At 39.2% G+C, this 26779-nt stretch overlaps 1 protein-coding gene across 1 annotated transcript in view; it reads left to right on the top strand.

Annotated features, from left to right (window-relative positions):
• The window catches only part of ARMC9 (armadillo repeat containing 9), a 3277521-nt gene that overhangs the window by 213679 nt on the left and 3037063 nt on the right, over positions 1-26779 (top strand).

The following is a 26779-nucleotide window of genomic DNA, read 5'->3' as shown; positions in this document are numbered from 1 at the left end:
ATTCATCTACCATATATCACCCCTGACACTCTGTGCCATTTAGCTGTAGCCCCTCCAGTTCTAGCTATGACATCCTCATTCAGATTTCCCTTTTAATCGACTACCCCTACTGTATACATATGCTGTTAACCTGGTTCATTATTTTCCTTTCATCTCAGTTTTCATCTTCTTCTGATTTCCCCCATTTGCTATCATGACAACTGTCTTGTCTGTACTTTTTCATCCTATGGGCGTTCATTCTATTTTTCTGTCATTTGCTGAAGTTCTTTTTCAATGTCTCCTTGTAATGCCACATAACCTGCATAGCAGCCTTGTTGATCTGTTCCCTGTGACCCATTTGCTTATGTAGACCATCACCAGTCGAATCAGAGCTAAACCCTCTACAGCACTTTCATGCAGTGTGACAGGAATTTGATAGCTCTGTACTGCTTAGAGTTTTGAATGTCCTTTTTCTTCTTGTACACTGATAGTAGGATACTTATTCTCCATTCATCTGAGATGCTTTTCTTTCCATGCTGCTGAGTACCCTCAAGAGCCATTTCTCCCCTAACTCACCCAACATTTTTTAAACACCTTTATTAAATTATCACTTAAGAAATAGGTACACATACATACATTTATAGAAAAACAAAGTCCATTGAACATGTGGGAGAAACAGATAAATGTAGGTTTTGTAAAACATAACTGGAAACAGTTGCACACCTTATTGCTGGTTGTGACATACAAATGGCAGAAGGACAATATACTGAAAGGCATAGTAATGTGACAAGACTGTTGCACTAGGGATTTTGCAGACATTATGGTTATGAGCCACATAGCATCATAGAAAATGATGAAGTCTACATCACATGGGATTACCCATAACCAACAGTTCAAAAGATAGATGCAAGAAAACCAGATGTAGTGATCCATGAAAAGAAGACAAAAGTACCACTGATCATTAAAATCGCTGTACCCATTGACTACAGTGTCTTGCATACAGAGAGAGACAGACTCATAAAATATCAAGATTTGCAGGCAGAAATGAGAGCGTTGTGGAAGAAAGATACCCAGGCAGTTTCAGTAGTAGTAGTAATAGTAGTAGAGCCAACAAGTCTTATAAAAATAATCTACAATTGTATTTAAATATGATAATGATATATGTAACTCTGTACAAATTGCAGGAGTCATTAGTGGGTACATTTTGGGTGCTGCGAAGAGCACTTCTGGCTTGCATCAAAAATTGAAACAATACTAATTTCATGATCTTTAATCATACTTTGACGTGGGAATGGGGTCCATTCCATCATGGTATTAGAAACCCCAAAGACTTAAGAGAAATTACAAAAGATAGAAAAGGTAACAGACCATATTAATATTTTTTCATTTATACACATTATACATTTCATATACATTTTCTTTCTTTATAACAACTCTCATTTAGTCCAGCTTTACTTAAATTGCTCAATTCCTGCCTTACCTGAAACCTCAGTCCTCCTCCTGAACATTATTTTGCATTTATTGTTTTCACAAATTCCATTCATGTCTGTGTAATTTGCTTCTTCCCCCTTCTAAAGATCCCATTTCCAGTTCTTTTCATCTCTTACAGTATTCCGTACTTCAAAAACAGTTGGTTTATATTAACTCGCCCAACATCTTGCGTCTGATGTGACCTCATCTGATCCTGTTGCTTTCTCTGTCTTCATTTTCCTTAGTGCTATTCCTACTTCTTCTAGGGTGAGCTCTTTTCCTCTTTAAATATAGGCAGTGTACGAGGCAACAGCTTCTGAGGAGTTTTCTTCACTGAGTAGCTGCTAGAAGTACTCCTTTCATATGCCTTTTGATGTCCCGTGGACTGGTGAGCTCCATTATGAATGATGTCAGATGGCAATTTTCTTCATCTTTCTATCCTTTACTTGCAAGGTGATAGTTTTTCTTTGTGCCATCTGCTGAGTCACTTTCCAAAAGCTAGTAGGGTGTCTGATGCTTTGTTCTTTGCTATTGCGACAGCTCTCTTAGCCAACCAGTGTTCCTACCTAGCCTGGTCCTTCTTTTCTATCTTCCAGTTTTTCATGAACTCCTTTCTTTTTAGGGCTTCCTGGACTCCTGCTTTCCTCTAACAACTTTCCTTATGTACCTTACTTCCATAACAGACTTTGCTGCGTATATGTTCTGTATTCTTTATACATGCTGTTTTGAGAAGCTGTCAGTTTTCTTCATTTTTGCCTATTTCCTCTTTCTCATGTGGTGCTAGATCCCAGAGTGTCTTCTTGAACTCTTGTGCTTTCCCTCCAGCCACCTTCCAGGTCTTTAGCCTAGTCTCAATTGATCTTGATACCATCTCTGACCCTTACTTGAATCTGATTTTGACCACCAGTGGTTTATGCTGACTGTTTCACTGGCAACAAGTAGAATCACTTCTAATGCAGGAGATGTATTGACAAGACATACGGAGCTGCCATTATATGAAATGTATTGAAAAAATGGAGCTGCTATTATACAAGGCCTGCTTACATTCATCCTGATTCTTTCCTTTTATTTTGATATTTTATTTGCTTAACTGGGTTGTATTTGATACTGAATTAAGTGAGTCCAGTTCAGTGAATAGGGTTGAAAAAAAATAACTTTAACCTGTTCTAAGGCTGAATCTGAACTTTTTGTTTTGCGTAGTCAGACTAACAGACTGGACAGCACAGTGGTGCAGCAGTAGCGTTGTCGCCTCACAGCAAGAGGTTCTCTGGTTTGATTCTCTGCAGGAGTGGCTTCTGTGCAGAGTCTGCATGTCCCCCCTGCATTCATGTGGGTTTTCTCTGAGTACCCCTCCCTCATTACAAAGACATACATTTGGAGTGTTTCTCCCCAGGCCTCCACTGAAAATTGGCTTTGTTCCAATTCGGAATTTCCCAGTAAACAAATGTTAAATAAAATAAAGGATCAGATCACGATAAAATGTGACTTGAAGTAAGCATACTGTTTTTTTTCTATGCATTTTGAGAGTTCATTGCTGTTTTTTGTTTCAAGTGATTTTTTGGGAGTTCGTGTTATTCAATTTAGCTTTTTGTTTTCCTTGATATGCACTTTAATATAATTTTTACTTTATAGGGTCTTAAATTCATAGCCTCTTACTAAACTTATGACCAATGAAACCATCAAGATGCTCAGTCACATCACCCAGCACTGGTGGGAGGCTGACAATATTCCTTAGCAAACAGATTTTCCCCCACATATCCTAGTTTAAAAAAAAAAAAAAAAAAAAAAAATTGTGATCACCCATCCAAAACTGTTTTTAGAGGTTGCTAGGAAAATATTCTGTATGGTATGTAGGGGCTTTTGAAGCCTGTTCAGAAATGGGAAATATGGTAGATTAGGTACCCGTCACACCATATGGTGCTGTTGTGGTAATATAAATTCTAGAGTGGGTGTTTGCTGTCCCACTGGTTCTATTTAGGTGAAGGAGTTTAAAGAGTGCTGGGTCATTCAGAACGCAGAAGACTAAGCAGAGATCGCTTCTCAGGAGTCTGTATGTCACTGAGCAGATGGGCAAAGCTGTTAAGCTATTAGAATATCTAAGGTTATTAAGACCTGAGATCTTTTTGGTGAAAAAAGTTGGTGTCAGGTTGATGTTCTTCATTCCACATTGCTGCAGTCCTAACTATTGGGTAGTCCGCTGTCCAGTCGGCCCGAATACCAAAGTATAATTAGACTGACGTCAGTACGTCAGGGTACTAATGCGCATGACCGACGTCATATCCTCAGTCTTTTTTGCCGCATGGTCCGATGCAGAAGCAATTTTGCGAGTGCAGGTTGGCGTTCTGAAAGTTTCTGAAGTCAGAGTTTCAGACCGAATCAGAGTTGGCTAAGTACCCGTTGGGATTATTTTGGTTTCTTGCCTCAGTATTTAACCGGATGTCAGAAAAAGTGAATAACTGTATTTCTTGTGGGAAACAGATACCTCATAGGGATTATCATACTTTGTGTATACCTTGTTTAGGGCCTGAGCACGGCGTTGTTGGATGCCGCTCTTGTGCTAGATTTAACAAACGCACTATTAAGAGAAGGTTAGACTGTGCCAGGTTAGTGTTTGGGAAGCGTTGTAATTATAAAATGCCGCCGGATGCTCCGGCCGCTTCGCCAAAAGCGCAAGGACAAAGCAGCAAAGCCTAGGGGAAGAACCGACAGTCCCAGGCGCCGGTTCTTTCGAAGGCTCAGTGGAGCCGGAGGTTCTGCCAGGTGTTTCTTTGGAGTCTCAGGGAGAGACTTTACTGTTACAGGATGTATCCTCTCAGGAAGTAGGCCAGGCTGAGGGGCTTCTCAGGTGGCTGTTCTTCCCTCTCTTCCTAAGGTGGTTAGAGCCTCCCCTTCTGTTTCCAAGACTTCTTTGAGAGGCAGGCCAAGTGTAGCTTCAGTGGGGGTTTCTCCTACTGCTTCAGGGTCTTTGCCTAAGAAACATATGCTTAAAATGGCAGAGGATTTGATTACTATGATAAGAGGTTCTATGCCCTCCTGATAAGAGGCCTAGGGTGGAACCTGAGTTTGAGAGTTTTGAGCAATGTTGAGGCTTCTGAGTCTTCGGCTGAAGACTTGCAGGAGTATCCTCCTTATTCTGATTCTGATGTGGATGATTCTACTCCTTCCTCCTGAGGATTTTTCATTTTCAGAGACTCTGCATTCCATGAGGGAGCATTTTAAATGGGAAGGTCAAGATTTCTCTGATTCCAGGAAGAGGCTTAGGGAATTCTTGTTTACCCCAGCATAGGCCTTTAGCTATACCTCCTGTTCTGAATGTGGTGGAAGATGTTTTGCAGAGGCTTCCCTGAACCCTGATTCTTTGCCTCCTGCCCCAGTTAAACCGGATAGGTATTATAAGGTGCCTGAAGCTCATAAGTATCTTTTAAGAGTCCTAGGGCAGACCTCTCAGGGGCCTAAAGATGTGAAGGCCTCAGTTGTTAAAAATCCTGTCCCTCCTGATAAAGAGGCAAGGGCTTTGGATAGATGGGGAAAGAAAGTGTATACTTCTTCCACTTTAGCCATGAGGGCGTTGAATTGTCAGTTTCACATGTTAAAATATCAGAATTATCTCCTTTCACAACTGAAATCTAAGGTGGATGCTCTGGCGGAAGGTATTGAGTGTAAAGAGTTGCAGGATTTAGTTCATGTGTCTGAACAGGTGGGTAAACATTCCTTGCAGTGTGGTTTTGATGCTGTGCAGGCCTCCTCGAGGGTGGCTGCCACTGGTTCTGTTCTTCGTAGGCACGCCTGGTTGAGAGATCAGAATTTAGCTGAGCATGTTAAAACGAGGATTTTGGATGCTCCTTTACAGTCTGATGTGTTGTTTGGTTCACCTGTGGAAGCAGTCTTAAAGAAAATGGAGGACAAGGCTAAGTCTATGCAAACTGTTAAGGATTTTTTGCAGGTGCAGCCTCCAAGTTTAGTAGAAATTGGCCTTCTAAGGGATGGACTTATCCTGCTTATGATTCCCAGTCTAGGGGTAGGACTAGACGTGGTAGGGGCAGAGCTCAAGGTTCTTTTAGGCCTAGGACAGGGAGTTCACCTGCTCAGACTTCTGGTGAGGGCAGGGGTCAGTCCTTTCGTAAGCAGACCCAATGACCTGCCTTTTCAGCTGCCAGTACATTCTCACCTGGCGGCACCTTTAGGAGGAAGGCTGTCTCTTTTCAAAGAAAATTGGGATTTAATTACCCAAGACAAATGGGTTCTGGATATCATTCACCACGGTTACAGGTTTTATTTCCATACCTTGCCTCCTTTCAAAGGCATGCCAGACATTCCTCCTCTACAAAGAACAGAGGCTCACAAGCACATTTCTCTGTTGCTCCAAATAGGAGCCATTCAGTCAGTTCCTGTGCCAGAAAGGGGCCTAGGATTTTATTCTCGCCTGTTCCTAGTACCAAAGAAGGGGAACACGTGGAGACCAATTTTGGATTTATCTATCCTCAACACTTATCTGGACATTCCAAAGTTCAAAATGTTGACGTTACAACAGCTTTTACCTCTGCTGGGCAAAGATCACTGGATGGTAACTTTAGATCTCAAGGAAGCTTACCTTCATGTGCCTATAAGGCTAAGTTGCAGAAAGTATCTGAGCTGGAAATTCTCATTATCAGTTCTCTGCATTGCCCTTTGGCTTATCTACTGCCCAGAGTATTCACAAAGGTTCTGGCTCCAGTGATAGCTTACTTCAGGCTAAAAGGAATTCAAATCTATCCTTACTTGGACGACTGCCTGATTCTGGCTCAAGAAAAGGAAGACCTTCTACAGCATTTGGAATATGTCATAGCAGTGCTAAGATGCCTAGGGTATTCTGTGAACGAAATAAAGTCCAGTCTAGTACCCTCTCAAGACATGTGCTTTCTGGGTGTGAGACTGAATACAGCAGCCCAGATGGCCTTTTTAACCCCGGACAAACAAAAGAATCTTTCCAGTTACTTCCATCACTTATCTCTTCAGTCCGGGCTGACTGCAAGGACAGTCCTTCAAGCCTTAGGGTTCATGGCATCTTGTATTCTGGTGCTTCCCAATGCCAAACTGCATATGAGGAAGCTACAATGGTATCTCAAAATCTATGGACACAGCACTGCCAGGATTTGGACACTGTCATTCAAATAATACCTTGCATTCAAAAGGAATTTTTGTGGTGGGCTCAGGAATGTCACCTAAACAAGGGACTCTCTGTGACCCGGCCAGAGGCAAGTCAGATTCTAACGACGGATGCCTCAGACATTGCTTGGGAGCTCATCTAGATGGAAAGTGGATACAAGACAAGTGGCCTGCCAGACTACAGCATCTACATATCAACATGAAAGAGATGTTAGCAGTCCAGTTTGCATTAATGGCTTTCAAGGAGTTACTTCTTCCAGGGCAGGTGTTGATTCTAACAGACAACACAACTGTCATGTGGTACATCAACAAACAAGGGGAACACATTCTTACCCATTGTGCAGGCAAGCAATGATTTTATGGGAGACTGCGCTCAGCTTGCAACTAACTCTTCAGGCAAGGTTTCTGCCGCGAGCACAGAACTCCTTAGCAGTTGTGTTAAGCAGACAAATCATGGTTCCCCACGGGTGGAAACGGGATCTTCATGTATTACAAAAATGGACAGTGTCATGGGGAACTCCAGACATAGATCTGTTCGCTTCTCCACTAAACCACCAGCTGCCAAAGTTTTGCACGAAGGAATTTCATCACACAGCTTGGAAAGTGGATGCTCTTTCTTTCAGTTGGAAAAATCTTCATGTGTATGCTTTTCCACCTCTGCCTCTTCTCCCAAAGGTGCTTCTAAAGGTCAGACAAGACAAGCCAAGGATGATTTTAATAGCTCCAGATTGGCCTCGGCAGCACTGGTACCCATTACTGAGGAGTCTGGTAAGGAAGCCTCCATGGCCTTTACCCTTGATTCCACACCTATTGTCTCAGAGGGACAGTCATCTGCTCAATGTCAAGCTTCAAACTCTTCATCTAACAGCCTGGCATATTCTGTTTTGAAAGACAGCAGGTCTCAACTTCCTCAACAAGTTTTAAATGTGATTATGGAAGCCAGAAGACCTAGTACAAGGAAAGTGTACGCAGAAAAATGGAAGAGATTTTTATTTTGGACTGCAGCAAAGAATTTGGAGATTTCGAGCCTAATTTGAGTGTGGCTCTTCAATATCTTACTGAGTTATTGGACAAAGGTTTGTCTTTCTCTTCCATTAAGATTCATGCTGCAGCAATATCAGCTCACTATGATTGTGACCCACCATTGTTTTCACATCCTTTGTTCAAGCAATTTCTTAGAGGGGCAAAGAATATAAGACCCCCAGAGCTCCTACTCCTGCTTGGGATCTCAATTTTGTGTTGGAGAAACTTACTCTACAACCTTTTGAGCGAACTGAAATACTTGTCATGGAAGACTGCTTTTTTGTTGGCCATTACTTCTGCAAGAAGGGTTTCTGAGTTACAGGCCCTTATGGCGGTTGAGCCTTTTTTGATTTTTCATAAGGATAGGGTATCATTACGTACTAATCCTTCCTTTATGCCTAAGGTGATTTCTAGTGTGGCTTTAAACCAAACTATTCATTTGCCTACTTTCTATGCAGATCCTCAAAATAAGGGGGAAAAGATTTTGCACACTTTAGATGTACACAGGCAATTGCGTTATTATTTAAGCAGGACTAAGGATTTTAGGCAGTCTCAGCAGTTGTTTGTTTCTTTTGCTTTGAGTTCACATGGCAAGCCTGTGTCAAAACAAACTATTTCTAGGTGGATTGGGTTTTGCATTGCATTTTGTTATTCCCATCATGGCAAAGAGATTCCAGCTGGGATTAGGCCTCATTCCACTAGGGCTACTGCCACTTCAACAGCATTTCTAAGGGGGGTGGCAACTAAGGATATTTTGGAGGCAGCTACTTGGAGTTCAGTGCATACTTTCTCTAAGCATTACCACCTTCCTCTCTAAGTCTAGGGCTGGTTTTGCCACAGCTATTTTGCAAGGCATGTTATCAGCTCCTGCTTCCTTATGATTTGCCAGCCTCCCTTACCTCTGCTTTGGGATTCTACCCAATAGTTAGGACTGCAGCAATGTGGAATGAAGAACATAGTACAGTTTTGTACCTACCATAAATGTAGATGTTCGAGGATCCACATTGCTGCAGTCCAATTTACCCTCCTTCCCTCTGTGTTTAGGGGTGGTTGTGTAGGTGAGATTATATTCTGGTACCTTTGTATATATTGTATATATTTTTGCAGGTATGTTTGGTATGTTTTGGTTTTGGCCTTGTCTTTTAGGGTCTTCTGACATCTGGGGCAAGAAAAGACTGAGGATATGTCGGTCATGCGCATTAGTACCCTGACTTTGGTATTCGGGCCGACTGGACAGCGGACTACCCAATAGTTAGGACTGCAGCAATGTGGATCCTCGAACATCTACATTTATGGTAGGTACAAAACTGTACTTTTTAGGTGCTCAGTGAGGCACATAGCAAAGTGGAGGAGGACTCTGTTTAATGATGGGCCTAGTAAAGAGGAATAAAAGGGGATTAACTATTTAGAACCTTGAGGAGATACCACAAAGGATAATTTGTGCATGGTAGAAGGATTTTTTAATCACCACAAAGACAAGGTGGTCAAAGAGCAGAGTGTTCTTGCTAAACAAATAGCACAGATTCCCAGAAGAATATTTGAAACAAAAACGGTAATGAACTCTTGAACTGCTTAAAAAGAATACAGATACCTAACCGTGATGTTAGGATTAAGTGGAATGTTATATGTATGGTAGTGGTATTGATGGCAGATTGCCAAAGGAAACTACATTAACTCTTGGTGCTGATGGTAAGTCCATGATTAAGCATTTGTTTGTTTGATTTAGCCCTTGCTGGAGAATTTGAGTATCAGAATTAGATTTGATAACTGTCCATAGTTTGCAGTCATCTGCAAACTTTGTTAATCATAGTCTGTTGACATCAGCTTTCATTCTGAAGACGTGTATACCAAAAAGTAAGGGGACTCAGGAGAGCCTTTTGGGACACTGCCACTTTTGCAGCAGGTCTTAATTTTCTTGTAGCCATGTGTATTGCAATGCCTTTAAAAGAAAAGCAGTGCATCTTTTTTAAATGTACATCCCACAATGTGCTGGTTGACTTCAGAATAAAGAGTGCATATAGTGACTGTGTTATGCTTTGACAATTAGCTTGCTTAATTTAATGTGCTAATTATCTAATTTACATCTGCTAATTCACATATTGACTGTTTTTGTATTACTTCCCCTTACTGTGTATACAGGTGCCAAGATATTAAAGCATTCTGTACTGCTCAGATTCTTTGGTTTCATCGTCTATAATTGACAAGTTATATTAAGTTGCTCTGTTCTTAGACAACTAACCAGATATTTTAGAATACTTCTGTTTTGCTAATTCTGTATGTAGTCTGTTCATCTCTGTTTGTGCCAGAATTACAGCTGCAGTGCAGGACATACAGAAAAGCATCCCCACTGGTTCTCTACTGAGAATGAACCCTATGCCCAGTGGGACTTAGTTTGCCAACAAAATGAAAGTCAACAAATAAATGCATCATAGTCTTGTTTTCTTACGAGCTTGTGAGTTGTTTGGAGTACACCCCACTCTACAGGCTGCCCTTTCCAGCATTCATCATCTTCATAACATGCCCATCCTTACCTCCAGGTTACTAGCAGACATTAACATAAGTAAAATCCTTGTACTTTTCCATTGAAATGGAAGGTGATAAGGCACCACCAACATATTAAGCATGGCACTTCCCCGTTTTACACCTTTTTCACAGGGAGTACAGTTGAAGTATTGCCTGTGCCCAGTGTATATGTAATAAGTACAGGTTTTATTTTAATTGCCTGTTTTTCTGATGTTTATTTCTGTACATTTATTTTTGTATTTTCCTCAAATGTTAAGTGGAAGGGTGGAAGAGCCACAGTGTGCAGAAAGGGGGCTGAAATCCAAATGTATTTATTTATTAATTTTATTTTACATTTGTTGACCGGTAGAGTCCTTCTGGGTTACAAGTCCATTTTCAGTGGAGGCCCGGGGAGAAAAGCTCCAAGAGAACAATTTTTTTTACAAAACATAGTTTTAAGGACAGACTTTTGGCATACAGTTTCCATAGAAGAGACTTTTGACATACATATTAACTAACAGATAGGATACATTAATTCTCTACAGTATAATATTACATTTTAGAAGATATTCCTAGGTTTAGGATTCCTGTGATAGATTTACTATCAGAGTAAAAGCAGAGAGACGTAGAACAAGACTCTGAGAGAGCAGATGATGCTTGCTATAGTTGAGAAGGATAACAAATTGATTTAAAATATGTCTTCTCCTGGTTTTAGTTGCTTATGGAAAGCACAACATCGTTGGGGCAGTTTTCCCAAATTACTGGAGAGATGGGATGAGCAATAAATTAACAGTCCTAAGTGGATACAGTACTATGATTGTCTTAGAAAAATTACTTAAGTTAGGTGAAGTGTTCTAATGAGATATTAGCCATGGGGGTACAGGAGCACAGTGAGTCAATTATTCAAAAAGTGAGTTTTAGCAATTTTCTTGAACTGTGATGGGGGTTGTTGTCAGTTATGTGGGCAGGAAGGGAGTTCCAGGTTTTTACTATACAGTGGCTGTAGAAGGACTTAACCAGCTTCATTGTTATGTTTGGTTACTTTGAGGAGGTTTTGTGTGCTAGACCTCAAGGGCCTGGCGATTATATAGGGTTGCAAAAGATTTTGTAGGGCTGGGGTGTTTTCAGAGTTATGTATTATTTTGTGGGCTAGTGATAGTTGATTGAGTTGAAGTAGTAGTGGTAGTTGTAGCCAGTTGAGTTTTTTTTTTAGGCATTCACAGTAATGTGTTCTGATGGGAGAGGTTGTAGCAAATTTGACTATCAAGTTTGTTTAGGTCGGATTTGCGGAAATTTGTAATCACAGGGGAGGCATAACTTTTATTTATTTTACATTTGTTAACCAGGTTAGTCTAGCTGAGCGTTTAGCTAGTTTTCAGTGGAGACCCGAGGAGAAAAGTTCCACAGTGAGTATTTATATTTTACTTACAAACAGACGTATTCATTAGCACCTAAACAAATAGAGAGATAACATTTAACATTACATCATACAGAAAAAACAGTTGGGTACAATGTCAGGAATCCTACTGTAAAAAAAAAACAAAACATTTACAGTAAATCATACAGAAAGCAGTTGGGTACAATGACAGAAACCATACTGCAAAAACTTAGGTACGATGTCATGAATCATACCGCAAAAAAAAGTAGGGGTGGTAGGTGAGTCCTCGCTATTGTAGTTTTGGAGTGGTGAGTGAGGAATTTTTTATTGCGATACAGTAGGCCAAGTTTTATGTACTTTTTTATGGTTATAGAAATATGTATGTCAAATCTAAGGTGATTATTTCAACCCCTAAGAGTTAGGTATGATTTGTGGGGGTGATTGTGGTCTTGTTAAAGGAGGAGATGAAAGAATCAGTGGGAGGTGTGGCTCTATCTGAGCTAAAGAGTACTAGCTTTGTTTTACTTGAGTTCAGAATGAGCCTTTGGTTTGTAATCCAAGTTTCTGCTAGGGAAAAGCATTCTTGTTTTAGGGAGTGAAGGATGTCAATTGATTTGGCTGTGCATATTATGGTGGTACCATCTGCATATTGCACTATTGAGGCTTTAGGAATACTGTTTGGGAGCTGATTGGTGAAGTGGGGAAAAAGAAGTGGCCCCAGGATGGAGTCTTGGGGTACTCCTAGGGAGGCTGGTAGGGAGGGGAGAGTTGGTTTTGCCACATAGCTTGTTTCCTTCCCTCTAGGTAGTTTTTGACCCAGGAAATGGCAGGGGTGGTAAGGTTTAGAGTTGCTAGTGAAAGGAGGAGCTTATTGTGGTTAACCATACCAAACACTTTGGACAAGTCAAGGAAGGTGGCAGATACAAAGGAGTCCGTTGTTTCTGTGAGTATTGACAATGTTAGTAAATTCTGTTAGTGCGGTGGTGGTGCTATGGAAGGGTCTAAAGCCGTGTTGTTGTTAGATTATTTTCTAGGCGATATTTCATTAGTTGCTTGTGTATTGCCCTCTAAAACTTTAGATAAAAGGGTAGTATGGCTAAAGGGCGGAAGTTATTGAGTTCCAGGGAGGTTCCCCCTTTATGTAGAGGGATGATATGTGATATTTTCCATAGCTTGGGTACTATACACTCGGAGATGGATCTGTTAATTAGGATGGAGACAGGATATGATATGGCTTCTTCAGCCAGGTGGAGTTATTCAGTGGGTAATTTATTTGTGGCTAGAGATGTTGGTTTGAGCTTGCGGAGTAGTTTTTCAATGGATTTGGTTGGTTCTGGGTGGAAGCTGAACTTGGGGCAATTGTTAGTTGGGGTGGGGGGTAGATTTGCAGGGTTGGGGATGTTGTCATAGGTTTGGTTGTTTGCAAAGGTCTGGATGGTTTCTGTAAAGTATTTATTAAATTTAGTGGGGATGTCTTCTTGGTTATCTATTTTTGTGGTTGGGGTAGTTGTTTTACCTGGTTGTAGAATAGAGTTAGTTGTTGCCCAAAATTTTTGTAGGTTGTTCCTGTGGTTATCCTGTAACTTTTGGTAGTAAGATGTTTTGTCTGTTTTGGTGAGTTTTTTGGCTTTGTTACGTAGTTCAACGTATATTTCTTTGTTCAATTTGGATTTACTGTTGAGGTAGTTGGTCCAGGCCTTGTTTCTTTTTTTGAGGAGGGATTTTGTGTCTGGGGTGTTAACCAGGAGGCATATTTACTTTTAATTCTTGTTGTTCTGGAGGGGGCATGATGGTTAAGGGTGTTTAAGAAGGTAATATTGAAATATAGTACAGCTTCATCAAGAGGTAGGTTTTTTTAGGGGGGTCCAGTTGCACATTTAAGTCGTTTATAAAGCTGGAGTGGTTAAAATGTTTTTTGTTTCCAATTAGGCGCGTAGATATTTGTCAGTTGTGGTAATTTTGATCTGAGTAAAAATGTAGCTTGGTGGTCACTCGGGGTGTCTGGTAGACACCCTGCTAGGGATATCAGTGATGGGTGGGATACGAGTATCCAATCTAGAGTGGATTGGTGTTTGGTTCTCTTGTCTATTCTTGTGGGGGAAATGATGAATTGGGTTAGACCATGTAGGTTAATATGGGAGAGTGGGTTATGACTGGAACAGTTTTGCCAGTCAGCATTAAGGTCTCCTAATACTATGCTTTCCTGGGGGAAGGGCGTTAGATATCCATTCTAGGAGTTTTTCTGTAATGGGGATATTGTTGCCTGGAGTGATGTAGCATCTTATGATATTGATGTGTTTACTATCATTAAGTTTTAGTTTTGTTAGAGTGAGTTCCACTTTATCGAGGTCTGGGGCTGTTATGTCTACTTTCTCAAGGATGAGGTGAGATTTATACAGTATAAGAGCACCCCCCCCTTTTTACCTGTTCTATCACTACAAATTATATTGTAACCTGGTGGAGTGATTTCATTGTTGTGGTTGCCTGGTTTAAGCCAAGTCTCTGTTAGTATGACTATCTCAGGTTGATAAAAGAAGAGTAGTGCATGTAGGTCGTGGACTTTGTTTAGTATACTTCTGACATTTAAATTTAAAATGAGGAGCATGGATTTGCCTCGGTTGAGTAGGGTATCATTCAGGTTGAGGGTTGGGGCTCCTAGATTTTGTGGGCCTCGGTTTGGGTATATATCACTGCAGCTAATGAGTTGGGTTCTGAGGTAAAAATAAAGTTTGAGTAGTTTGTTTAGGGTCTTAAAGTTCTTTATAGTTGTTTGGGACTGGTAGTGTGATGGTTGTAATCTATGTGCATAGTGATGAATAAAGGTTTGGTAGTGATATGGGACTAGTTGAGTAAATAGGTGTGTTGTAATAATATTAGTGGAAGTTGTTTTTCTTGGTATGTGGATAAAATTAAGTTGGTTTTGGTGGTTGGTGATAGAGGTTAGCAGTGGGGGGGTGGATACACCTAGGGGCAATAAAAGAGGTATATGTATGTGGGGTTGGGTAGTTTGGGCATGGTTTGGTTGGGTTTGGTCATGAGAGGGAGATCTGCTTGGGATGGGGTGGGTGTGATGGGTGATGAGAGGTGGTGTTTGTGATTGTAAAGAAGTTACATGGAAGACTGTGCTTTACACGATGTGGAATAGTGGAAGAGAAGGAAATGGTAACAGGGGTGGGGCAGATTCAGTGATTGGTGGTTAGCATGAGGGGAGTGGCTAAGTTTAGTTGAAATGTTGCACTAGTGGGGGCAGGTGAGAATAGGGGGCAGAGAGGGGAGCAGCTAACACTAACTCCAGTTATATCCCTGGGCTTACTTGTGTCTTTTCTTTGTACACCAAATGTATCTTTTCACTTGTTTTTGTTTACACCAAATGTATCTTTTTGGCTGTATTGTACTAGTTTAATTTCACTCCAAATGTATCTTTTTGGTTGTATTTTACTGGTTTAATTTTACACCAAATTTATGGGCTATTTTTAAGCTATAGATTGCAGAGATAATTAATTAAGAGCTGCAGGGTATATTTTATGGGCTATGTGCAGGGAAGCTGGATGAAATTACTGTGTGCAGGGTAGATTTGTAGGTTAAAGAGTTAAGATCCTTGGGGAAACTCTAGCTAGGTTACACAACATGGAGGGAGCCTAGAGGTGTATTTAGTCCCTAGGGCAGCATAAAACGATAAATAGGTAGAGTGTTAAGGTTCTAGTACATGTTATAGTATTAATATTAATATATTATAGTATTATATAATAAACCCTTAGAAAAACATAGAAATTATGAGGAAAATGGAGAATGGATGGAAAATGAATATGATGTTGAATTTCCCCCATTAGAAAGGCCAGAAAATGAGAAATGGCAGGAAAGAAGACACCAAGGAAATTTTCAACAGCGGGGGGGGGAAATACAGACAATATTAAATCCCCACCCATCAGAAGATATATCAACACTCCATCCAACAGAGGATACATTGGTTAGTATTATAGAGGAAGATGAGAATAAATACACCCTTGGAGGGTATACTATTTATAATTTTAGTAATTTGGTATTAAATGTACAGCATTTTAAATTATTGGAAAAGGGCTTTAAATTCATACCCTTGGTAAAAGGGAATTCTACACAAACTCTTATCGACATGAAACGTTTTATTAGAAAGATGAACTTGCAGTTGTTGTTTCACAATGAAGGTATGGATCTTGAGGTGAAAAGAAATAGAAATGTTATAAATGAAAATATATTGACAAAGAAATCGGTTTTCAATCCAGTTATACATACCCAGTTAAAGAATTTTGAAAACATCATGGAAAGGGAAATTAGAAGAAAAGAGAGAAATATGAGGGATAGCAAAACTCACAACAACCTCCACCCTAAGGAATATTTAACTTTGGAAGAACTAAAAGCTAATAAAAATATTAGAGTTATGAAACCTGATAAGGGGGGTGGGGTTGTTGTGATGGATGTGATTGTATATGAAGGCAAAATGAATGAAATATTAAGAAATGAAACAAAATATAGTGAGGTCTCCAGAAATGAAATCAACATGGCTTATTACAAAATTGATGGCATTTTGGAAGATATGATGAATGAGGAACTTATTAATTTCAAAACTTTGACTTATTTGAAAAAAATTAAACCCAAAATACCGGTTATATTTGGCATTCCGAAAATCCACAAAAATAGCTTGGACCCACCACTGAGACCTATTGTCTCAGCAGGTGGGTCAAAAACAAATTCTTTAGCTAAATATGTGGATGTCAAGACCAAACATATTTGGATTACCAAGGAGACCATTTTGAAGGACTCATGGGATCTTTTGGGTATTTTGAACACTAATTTGTATCATGAGGAATTAACCTTTGTCACTATAGACATAGTCGATTTGTTTGGTTCCATACCCTACGAAGCTGGTATTATGATGTTTGAAGAAGAAATATTTGCTGACAATAGATTAACCCATGAAGAAAAGGTAGTGTGCACAGGGTTGATGGACCTAGTTTTGAAAAACAATTTTTTCCTATTTAATGGGGAATATTTTAAGCAGTTACAAGGTGTAGCCATGGGTGCTGCCTGTGCACCTACCTTTGCTAATTTAGTTTTATCTAATTGGGAAAGCAAATATATTTTGGGATCCAAATTTGAGAAATATTGGACATTATATAAGAGATTCCTCGACGATATCATAATATTTTGGATAGGGGGTATAGATATACTGGATGAATTTATTAAATACATGGAAGAAACTTCAAGATTTTTAAAGTTCACTTATAATTACTCTAAGACTAGTATTTCATACTTAGATGTGGAAATAACTCTAGAAAACAAAACTTTTCAAACAAGTGTTTACAGGAAACCCACTTATGTTAATTCCTTTTTGCACTTTGATAGTGCCCACCCATTATATTGTAAAAAGAATTTAGTAAAAGGCCAGTTTGTAAGAGGGTCGAGAATGACCAGCAAAGATGACAAATTCTCAAAAGAGTGTGATCTGTTACAAAAAATGTTTCTTGAGAGAGCCTACCCAAATGATTTTATTCAGAACCTGAGAACTGAGGTAGAAAAAGGCAGAAGGGATAGATTTAAACCCATAATTGGGTCGAACAATGATGTAAAAGTGACAGAAGATAAGGAAGAAGAAAACTTTCAACAATCACTTATTCTTGAATATAATTTATTAAATAAGGAAGTAAAGACAATATTTTACAGAGAATGGGAGAGATTCAAAAACTTTACAGATTTAGAAGGAATTTCTACCCACATGCCTAAAGTTATATTTAAAAACACCATAAGTATAAAAGGATGTTTGGAAAATAACACTGACACCAGAACAAAAAAAGAAATAGGAGGTAGGGTAAAAACTGGTACTTTTAAATGTGGTAGGTGTATGCAATGTGACAACATTTTGGATAAAGAAAAAGTATTCCTGGAAGGGAGAAAAAGATGGTTAAAAAGTAAGGCATACTACAATTGTGAATCAAGGGGGCTGGTATACTTGGCTACATGTGTGGCATGTCCGTCTTTTTATGTTGGGAAGACGGAAAGGTCACTTAAAAGAAGAATATATGAACACATGTATGATGTCAAGAAAGAAAAGGAAACTAATGCCATTTATAGGCATTCTAAGGTTTGTGTAGGGTCCAAATTTCAATTTTTTGTTTTGGATCAAATAGTGGGTAACAAGAGAGGTGGTCCCCTGGAAGAACTTATAGCCTATAAAGAATTGTGGTGGCAGGTAGCCTTAGAAGCTAACAGGAAACCTGGCTTAAATGAGTATATATCTATTCAGCCCCTTTTGAAAATAAGGGCTGAAAAATATGAAAGGAAAGGTGTGATAACCCAGGTAACCAGGAGATGGCACTATTGTCTATATGAAATTAACACCACAAAACACATAGGTTTACAATGATGAAATTTTATCCTATTTATTTTATTTATTTCATTTTATTTATTTATTTATTTATATATTTATACATATTTATATATTTAAATAAGTTAAAAGATTTTTAGAAGGTTTTTATATATATAAAAAGGTTTTAAGAATATTTCATAGAATTAAAAGAAATAACTGTGGTCTGTTAAACCTATTTATTTCTTAAAAGGTGTACAGATTCAGTAATTAATTGGAGTGTTTTGAAGGCTTGAATTAGATTGGTTTGCTGTTTTTTTAAATTATATAAAAGGTAACTAGGAACAGCTGTTTTTATCTGATGAAGTCCAGTAGTGACGAAAACGCTGAGTGAGAAGGCATTCATTGTGTATTTTCAGTGTGTTTTGCTGTGGAACAAGTGTTTTTCAATAAACTTTGAAGGTGTTTCTTCACCTTGCTTCCAGTTCCGGTTTTTTGGTGGTTCGTGGTGGTTGGCAAACACCAATTTGGCGTTTTTTCATAGTATTAACCTTATTCAAATTGCAGGTTGGACTTCAAAGACTTGTAGCAGGTAAAGTTTTTCAGGGTAACGTCCTTTCAGTCAGGAGTGTCTTATACTGGGGTAGTTTGAGGGGGACTACCTTAACAAATTTACCAAATAAAAAGTGCGGTAGTCTTCCACATGACTGGCAGTAAGTAATTGTTAAGGCTTCCTGTATTGAAGATTACCAGCTGATAAGAGTGGTGGAAAAAGAATGTAAACAGTTTCTGTGCCTGAAGAAAAAAAAATGAGCAGATATGCGAATCTGTAGATAAAAATCAGAGACCAAGATGTGGACTTTAATGATGCATAAACCATTACTGGAATTTCAGGACAAAGATATGGCCTTACTGACGGTGGTTTTACCTTTATCTTCCCAGTCCATATTGAAAGAATGAATGCAGGTCCTGGAAGTGATAATGATTTGGCTATTAGTGAGGCTGTAACCATTGTCTGACCTAGTACTGTCCTCAGAAATGCTGTGTAAACTGGCTATACTGCTTCTGTCAGAGAACACTCTGAAGTGGTTCATTGGACTTAAACTAATAGTATTTTGCAAGCCAGTGCTTCAGCTTGTTTTGGCAGTGATTGGACTGACCTCGCTACCAAGTCACACAGTTTAATGGAGTGTGAAATTCTACTGAAGAAATGACATGTTGTGTCTTTCGGCTTTTCCCGGTTAGGGGTCACCACAGCGGAACTCCGGTCCACTAATGATTGGCAGTAGATTTTTACGTGCAGAGTTGCTGGCCCTGACGCACAACCTTCAACGAAGGTACGCCCATTCACGCACGTCTCCACACAGAAGACGCTCTAGCTGAGAATCGAACAGGACAACGTCTTACTGTGAGGTGACAACGCTTCCGCAGCACCACCCTGAAAATATGTATACCATGCAAAAGTTAAGATTTTACTAAATGAAAAATGATTCTTAGCATTACAACAACTGCATTTTAAAGGAGGTAACATACATATTTGTATGACAACACTAGACTGAATTTTTTTTTGTTTGTTTTATTGTCTCTATGACCATATTGGCCCTTTGATTAACCATGTCCATTTCCATCTTGTGACAGTAAAAGAGGGAGATGAAAATCAGAGGTTATGAAAGTCATCTTTGGGGTTTAAGGTTTATAAATACTTTGTATGCTCCTGCCAACATTTCTTATACAAGAAAACCCACTACGATGTCTGTTGTCTTGGACCTAATATGAATGCTTGCTTTTGCACACTTGTGATTTTCAGCTTAAATGCTTGCACAGTTCTTGGCAGGTTCATACTCTTTGTCCCAAGTTGCAAGTGTTTTAGCCTCTAGTAATGTTCATTAGATTACTGTTGCAGTAGCCCAAGCTATATAGAAGTATCCTACCAAGGATCAGATGTCCGGCCAGCTTCCCAGGCTTTAGGACACCTTCCATGTGCATATACAACCATTAGAGCTCAAGGGTAAACTGGTATAAAAACAGATGCACAGGTACAGAAAATTAGAACTTTCTTGCTTTTGATGCAACCAGCAAGTCTCACCCTCTGCTGTGAATTTGCAGGTTTGACAGTCTGCTAGTTTATAATCATAGTGGGCAGATGAGTATGGGGGCTACCTTTTATTTAATGTGAGAAAGGTGTGTCTGTTTTCTAAGAATTTATATCTAAATGAAACAAAGTTTCACGTGGTCTGCAAATACCCTGAAAAGGTCACCATATGTCTTGCCTTTTTTTTTATTAGGGAAAGAACATGACAGTCTTGTTCAGTCTGTGCATCTTTTACTCGTAACACCCTAAGAAGAGGGCATAATACCATTGTGTCACATTTTGAGAATTAAAAGTTAAAGGCTGTTACCAGAAGAATAATGGAAAAGGGTTGTTCCGGTTCCTAGGATGTTCCCCTGCTGGTCGCCAAGAACAGAAAATATCTGTGAAGACTTGGGTTTCCACTGCAGGTTCCTTCTTGCCTCAACCTTCAGTAGGTGACTCCGCAGTGGCCATTTCAGAGTCCATAGATAATCTTTCAGATTCTCTTAACTCCTGTACCATTGCTCCTCATGAAGCTGCTAAGAGTTGACAGGTTGGCACTTCTTCCAAGGCTAAATAGGCTTTCCACTTAGGGCGAGAGAGAAGCCCTTTTGCTGGCATCTGAAGTCCAGTGTCTGCTATGATGACTGTACATCTGAGTCCTCCTATCTTTTCTTGGGGTGTGTATACCAAAAAGCGCAAAGCTAAAACATGCTTCCATTCCTTTATCCCTTTCGCTAAGGGACAGAAAGATGATTAGTTTGCCTTTCCAAACGTGTTTCTTAAAGCCTTTCAGTCATTTCAGTCTGAATATTCCTCGCAGTCTAAAAGGAAAAGGTCATCCTCAACATTATATTTTGATATAGAGACTGAGGTATAGGAACTAGGCTTAGATTATGCTTAAGTTTCTTCTCCAGAAAACTGGGATTATGAGTCTGAAGAAAACTTTTCCTCAGATTCCCCAACTTGAAGGGTTGACTTCTGACACTGTCGGCAGAATGAAGGAGTTATATCAGTGGGACCAAAATGAATGTCATTGGCCAAGCAACTATATTGTGAATTATAACAGGTGGATTCTCCTCAACCAGTGGCTTTATCCCTTGTTTAGCAACCTTAGAAGATGCCTTCAATGCAACCTGCAGGACTCCTGACAGCTCCCCAGCCCCTAGGAAATCTGATCAGTTGCATAAAGTTCCACCAAAACACCATTCTCTCTTTAGAAACCTATGGGTAGATTTTGCAGTTGTTTCTCTGTCAGAACCAGCTTCTTCTAAACGCCTTATGGCAGCTAACCCTATTTAATTAGACCAAGATTGAAGAGCTTTTGGGACTTCCAGTATGGCTGCACATTGAGTAACAGCTTAATTTCAGCTATCCCAATGTGAAAACAGAAACTCAGAAGAGAGCCCGTAAACTCGTATTTTTGGCTAAATTTCAGTAATTGGCTATTAAATACACTGCCTGAATGTCATCAAAAAAGAAATTCAGAGAACCTGAAAGAATCAATCACAAAAGGTGAGGAAAAAAACACACTAAATGGGAAAAATTCTGCAGTTCAGCAAAAAGGATTGCAAGCTCCATCTTTGTTGCAAGAGATGACTTCAGTAACCTAGAGGAAAAAAAGTCAAATGTACTCAGAACTGATTAAAATAAATGAAACCCTGAAGTATTAACTCAAATAACAAAAGGCTGGAAAACATGGAAGAAGCTTTAAATGGATATTCAGATGAGGTGATAAAACTGCAAAAATCAGAGGTCAAAATGAAAGGACTTCCTGAATATGAGACTGCTCAAGAGGAGATGTTTCAAGAAATAATAGCATTAGAGGAGAGAGCATATAGGGAAAACCTGAAATTTTCTGCTGTACCAGAGAAGCTGGAAGGAATAGATTGTATTACTTTTATGAAAGCAGGAGTTAATTGAAAGTGCACATAGTGTGTATGCTCCAAACCTGGCCATGACAAAGCAACATAGACCTTTAAATGTAAAGATTCAGTCTTACTGGCAGGAGGAGTTGATTCTGACAAAACTGTGGCAGAAGGACAAAGTACTAAAAGTGCAAGACAGTAGAGTGTTTGTGGAAAATGATTACTCACTGTACACCAGGCAGAAGAGTAAATGTATTCTACTAATCAGGGCATGTCAAGACACAGAAATGAAATTCAAACTGCTGTACCCAACTATCTTCAGAATAAAGGGACAAATTCATTTTTTGGTGCAGAACATACTATTGAGGAAATACAAAAGTTTGCCCAACAAAAGGTGAACTATGAAACAGAAGGAGATTCTGCTTCTTCTTGTTCTTGTAATAAAGACCACAGAAAGACTGTGCCAGTAAAACATTTTCTATTGTTTCAACGGAAGATGTTAGAGAGAGAGAGAAAAAAGCACAAGAGTTGACTAGAAGAACCAAGCATGTATTGGAAATGAAGCAGAGACTGGATGGGAGATGGAGATAAATAGGAATAAAGCCAGCAACCCAGAAATTGACAAAGAAATGTGGGATTACAGAGCATTAGTTATATTTGTGAAACACAACAGAACAGGAAATGTGGAAATATTGGACTTTTTTGACTTTGTTAAACTTATAGGGGACTAACACATATGCCCTACTTCATGCCATTAGTGATTGGAAGAACACTTAGGAAGAGGAGGGAGAGAGTTGATTCTAAGAAAAACTACATTTTGCTCTTAACAGTAGTACTTTTATAATGCATGATATAATCTGCATGCTATAAAGTAAAGTTTTCTCAGTTATTTTCAAGTGTAATGGAGATACTGAAGTAATCAGGTGCCCCTGTTTTTCCTTTTCTCTTTTTCCTTGTTCAGTTTTAAAAAATGTAGGCACTACAGTGCAAAAAAAATAAATAAAAGTCTGATGAAAAGAGCACGATAGAAGAAAAATAATGTGCCTTTTCTCATTCTTGTATAGGGGAATGACTGGATTAAAGCCCGTGGCTTGACCAAGTAATATCTTTTAAGTGAAAGCAAAAAAAAAAAACATTGAATATAAAAAGCTTGCATCTAGCAAATAAATAATTGCTTGTAAAAGCATCTCTATATCTGGTTCTCATGTCCCCATGGAGACATTCTGACAGAGTAATAAAAACAGAATATTTCTTTCAGTGGCCAGGAGATAATTTATTCTGCTAGCATTGAAGTGTTTTCTCAGTCTGGGAGAGGAATAAAGATAAGACAAAAACAGACAACACTTAGTAGAAGCACAGGCTGTACAATGTGTCATACATAGACAACCATCCTTTTAGGTTAACCCAAGTCTATGACTGTCAACTTGGCGCAACTGTTCTGATTAGGAGGGTAAAACTTCAATATTTGAAGCTGCACATATTTTTTATATTAAGTTAATAGGTTTTAGGGGTGTATTGGGAGTGCATTTTTTGTTTGATGGCTTTCAGTAAAACAAAGTTTTATAAGATGGTGACATAGGCTCAAATGGATATGACAAGAAACAAATCTATAGAAGATTAATCTGTCAAACATTAGTATATCCATGTAACAAAAGCTGGAAGTAGACACAAAAAAGCTGTTACACATAGAAGGTGGAAATAATAACTTTTTAACACAATGATGTTTTCTATATTATCTTCAAATGTTAATGGTCTCACAGATGTATACAAAAAAGAAAGAGTGAACTATATTAAAAATGTAGAGTGCAAATAGCTTCCCTACAGGAGAATCGCCAAAAAACTCAAGAGACAAAGTGCCAAACAAAACTCAAACCACAATAATCCAAAGCAGGCACAGTCGAGCAAGTAAATGACCAACTGTATGAACACCACTCTATTGAATCCATTAAAGTTAACTAATTCACCACATTTTCGTCCTTCGTACAAAGACTTCTTCAGATGAATGAACTGCCATTTATATCACTTGCATACATATTGAGTGTAATTTAGTCAATAAAAACCTTTGTCAAATCATTCAATTAACCAACAGAATTCTTTAAGAAGCTAAATTCAAGTATCATGTAATAAAAAAGTTAATATAACTTTTAAAAACAAGGTAAATATACAAATTAGTAATCCCAGAATACAGAAATCCGTAGTGTAAAGACTTGGGCAACAAAAAGCAGAAAGAGCATTGGCAAATTTCAGGGATCCTATAACAAGAAGGATAATTAAGAATGGAGATATTTCAGCAATTTTATAAATCTTTATATAAAGCAGAGATATGGGAAATGAAGAGTTGAATTTGATAGCATTTTTTGCAAAATGTTGATATTCCAAAGCTTAGAAACTCAGCAATTAGCAGTTAGTGTGGGTAAAGAGGAAGAAATAAGAAGTGTAATCTATAATCAAGCAACAGGGAAATCTCCCAGAGTGGCTGGAATTTTGAGAGAAATGTGGGAAGTTAGGAGGAAAGAGGTTGTTGAAAAGTATTATTTAATAAAGTTCTGTAAGAGGGGTGTGGAGTACCTGCATTGTGGAAGAAGGCAGTGGTGGTGGTAGTATTACCGCCTGCCAAGGACCATAACCGACCCAGCATCATACAGACCAATATAAATTCTAAATCATGACTGCACAGAGTTTGTCCGTATTAGGTTGAGTATGGCAAAATGTTACCAGAGCTGATAGATGTATATGTATCAGTGTGGTTTTGTGGAAGGTAGACAGACATTTAACAATATTAATAGTACAATGAAGATTTCAGAGTGAATCAGATAATTAAAAAAAAAAGGCATTTTTATTGATTAGCTTGGATGCTGAGAAAGAGTGGGATAGGGTTTGATGGAAATTTTAGGAGACCAATGTCAGCATTTGCAAACAGTACAGTACATTTAGAAGGAGAATTTATGATGGATCAGAAGCAAAAATAAAGGTTGAAGGAATACTTTCTGACTGGCTGAGTTTGAATAGAGAGACAAGGTAAGGATGTCATGTATCTCCTCTGTTATTGGCACTGTTCTTGAAAACTCTAGCTAAAAACATAAGGGAGTTGCAAATCAAGGGCATACAATCCGTGAACTCAAGAAAAACAAACTGTGTGTGCACTGTGCAGGCAAAAAGTGTCCCTGTGAGACAATGAAACCATTTTTTTTTTAGAAAATTGAAATGGGATTATCTGCGAGTCTACTAATAGAATGAATCTGCATATTGTATTATTCATCATCGTCTTTCATCTGTTCCCGTTAGGGGGTCGCCACAGCGGATCACCTGTTTCCATTTCTTCCTGTCCACTGCATCTTGCTCTGTCACACCAACCACCTGCATGTCCTCTTTCACCACATCCATAAACCTTCTCTTAGGCCTTCCTCTTTTCCTGTTACCTGGTAGCTTCATCCTTAGCATCTTTTTCCCAATATACTGAGCATCCCTCCTCAGCACATGTCCAAACCAACGTAATCTTGCCTTCTAATATACTTATTCCTAATCCTGTCCACCCTCATCACACCCACTGCAAATCTTAACATCTTTAACTCTGCCACATCCAGCTCAAACTCCTGCCTTTTTGTTAATGCCACTGTCTCCAACCCATATAACATAGCTGGTCTCACTACCCTCTTGTAGACCTTCCCTTTCACTCTTACAGGTACTAGTCTGTCACAAATCACTCCTGACACTCTTCTCCACCCACTCCATCCTGCCTGTACTCTCTTCTTCACCGCTCTTCCACACTCACCGTTACTCTGAACTATTGACCCCAAGTATTTAAACTCATCCACCTTCGCCACCTCTACTCCTTGCATCCTCACCATTCTTCTATCCTCCCTCTCATTCACGCACATTTATTCTGTCGTATTCCTGCTGACTTTAATTCCTCTTCTCTCTAGAGCATATCTCCATCTCTCCAGGGTCTCCTCCACCTGTTCCCTACTCTCACTATAGATCACAATGTCATCTGCAAACATCATAGTCCATGGGAACTCCTGTCTGATCTCGTCTGTCAACCTGTCCATCACCATTGCAAATAAGAAAGGGCTCAGAGCTGATCTTTGATGTAACCCCACCTCCACCTTAAACGCATTTGTCACTCCCACCGCAGACCTCATCGTTGTCACACTACCCTCGTACATATCCTGTACTACTCTTACATACTTCTCTGACACTCCTGACTTCCTCATACAATACCACAACTCCTCTCTAGGCACCCTGTCATATGCTTTCTCTAAGTCTACAAAAACACAATGCAACCCCTTCTGACATTCTCTGTACGTCTCCATCAACACACTCAGAGCAAACATCGCATCTGTAGTGCTCTTTCCCGGCATGAAACCATACTGCTGTTCACTAATCATTACGTCCCTTCTTAACCTAGCTTCCACTACTCTTTCCCATAACTTCATGCTGTGACTGATCAATTTAATCCCTCTGTAGTTACTACAGCTCTGCACATCACCCTAATTCTTAAAAATCGGTACCAAAACACTTTTTTTCTCCATTCCTCAGGCATCCTCTCTATTTCTAAGATTTCATTAAACAATCTGGTTAAAAACTCCACTGCCATTTCACCTAAATACCTCCATGCTTTCACAGGTATGTCATCTGGCCCAACAGCCTTTCCATTCTTCATTCTCTTCATAGCTATCCTTACTTCCTCCTTGCTAATCCATTGTAGTTCATGATTCACTATCCCTACATCATCCAACCTTCTCTCCCTCTCATTCTCTTCATTCATCAACCCCTCAAAGTACTCTTTCCATCTCCTCAACACACTCTCCTCGCTTATATGTTTCCCTCATTATCCTTTATCACCTTTACCTGCTACACATCTTTCCTAGCTCGGTCCCTCTGTCTAGCCAATCGGTACAAGTCCTTTTCTCCCTCCTTAGTGTCCAACCTTTCATACAACTCTTCATATGCCTTATCCTTTGCCACCTCTCTCTTTGCCATGCACCTCATCTCCTTATACTCCT

The sequence above is a fragment of the Protopterus annectens genome, chromosome 4.part1 (assembly GCF_019279795.1).
Source record: "Protopterus annectens isolate FY-2018-M chromosome 4.part1, PAN1.0, whole genome shotgun sequence".
Classification (NCBI taxonomy): Eukaryota; Metazoa; Chordata; order Ceratodontiformes; family Protopteridae; genus Protopterus; species Protopterus annectens.
This window is presented reverse-complemented; position numbering and strand designations above follow the sequence as displayed.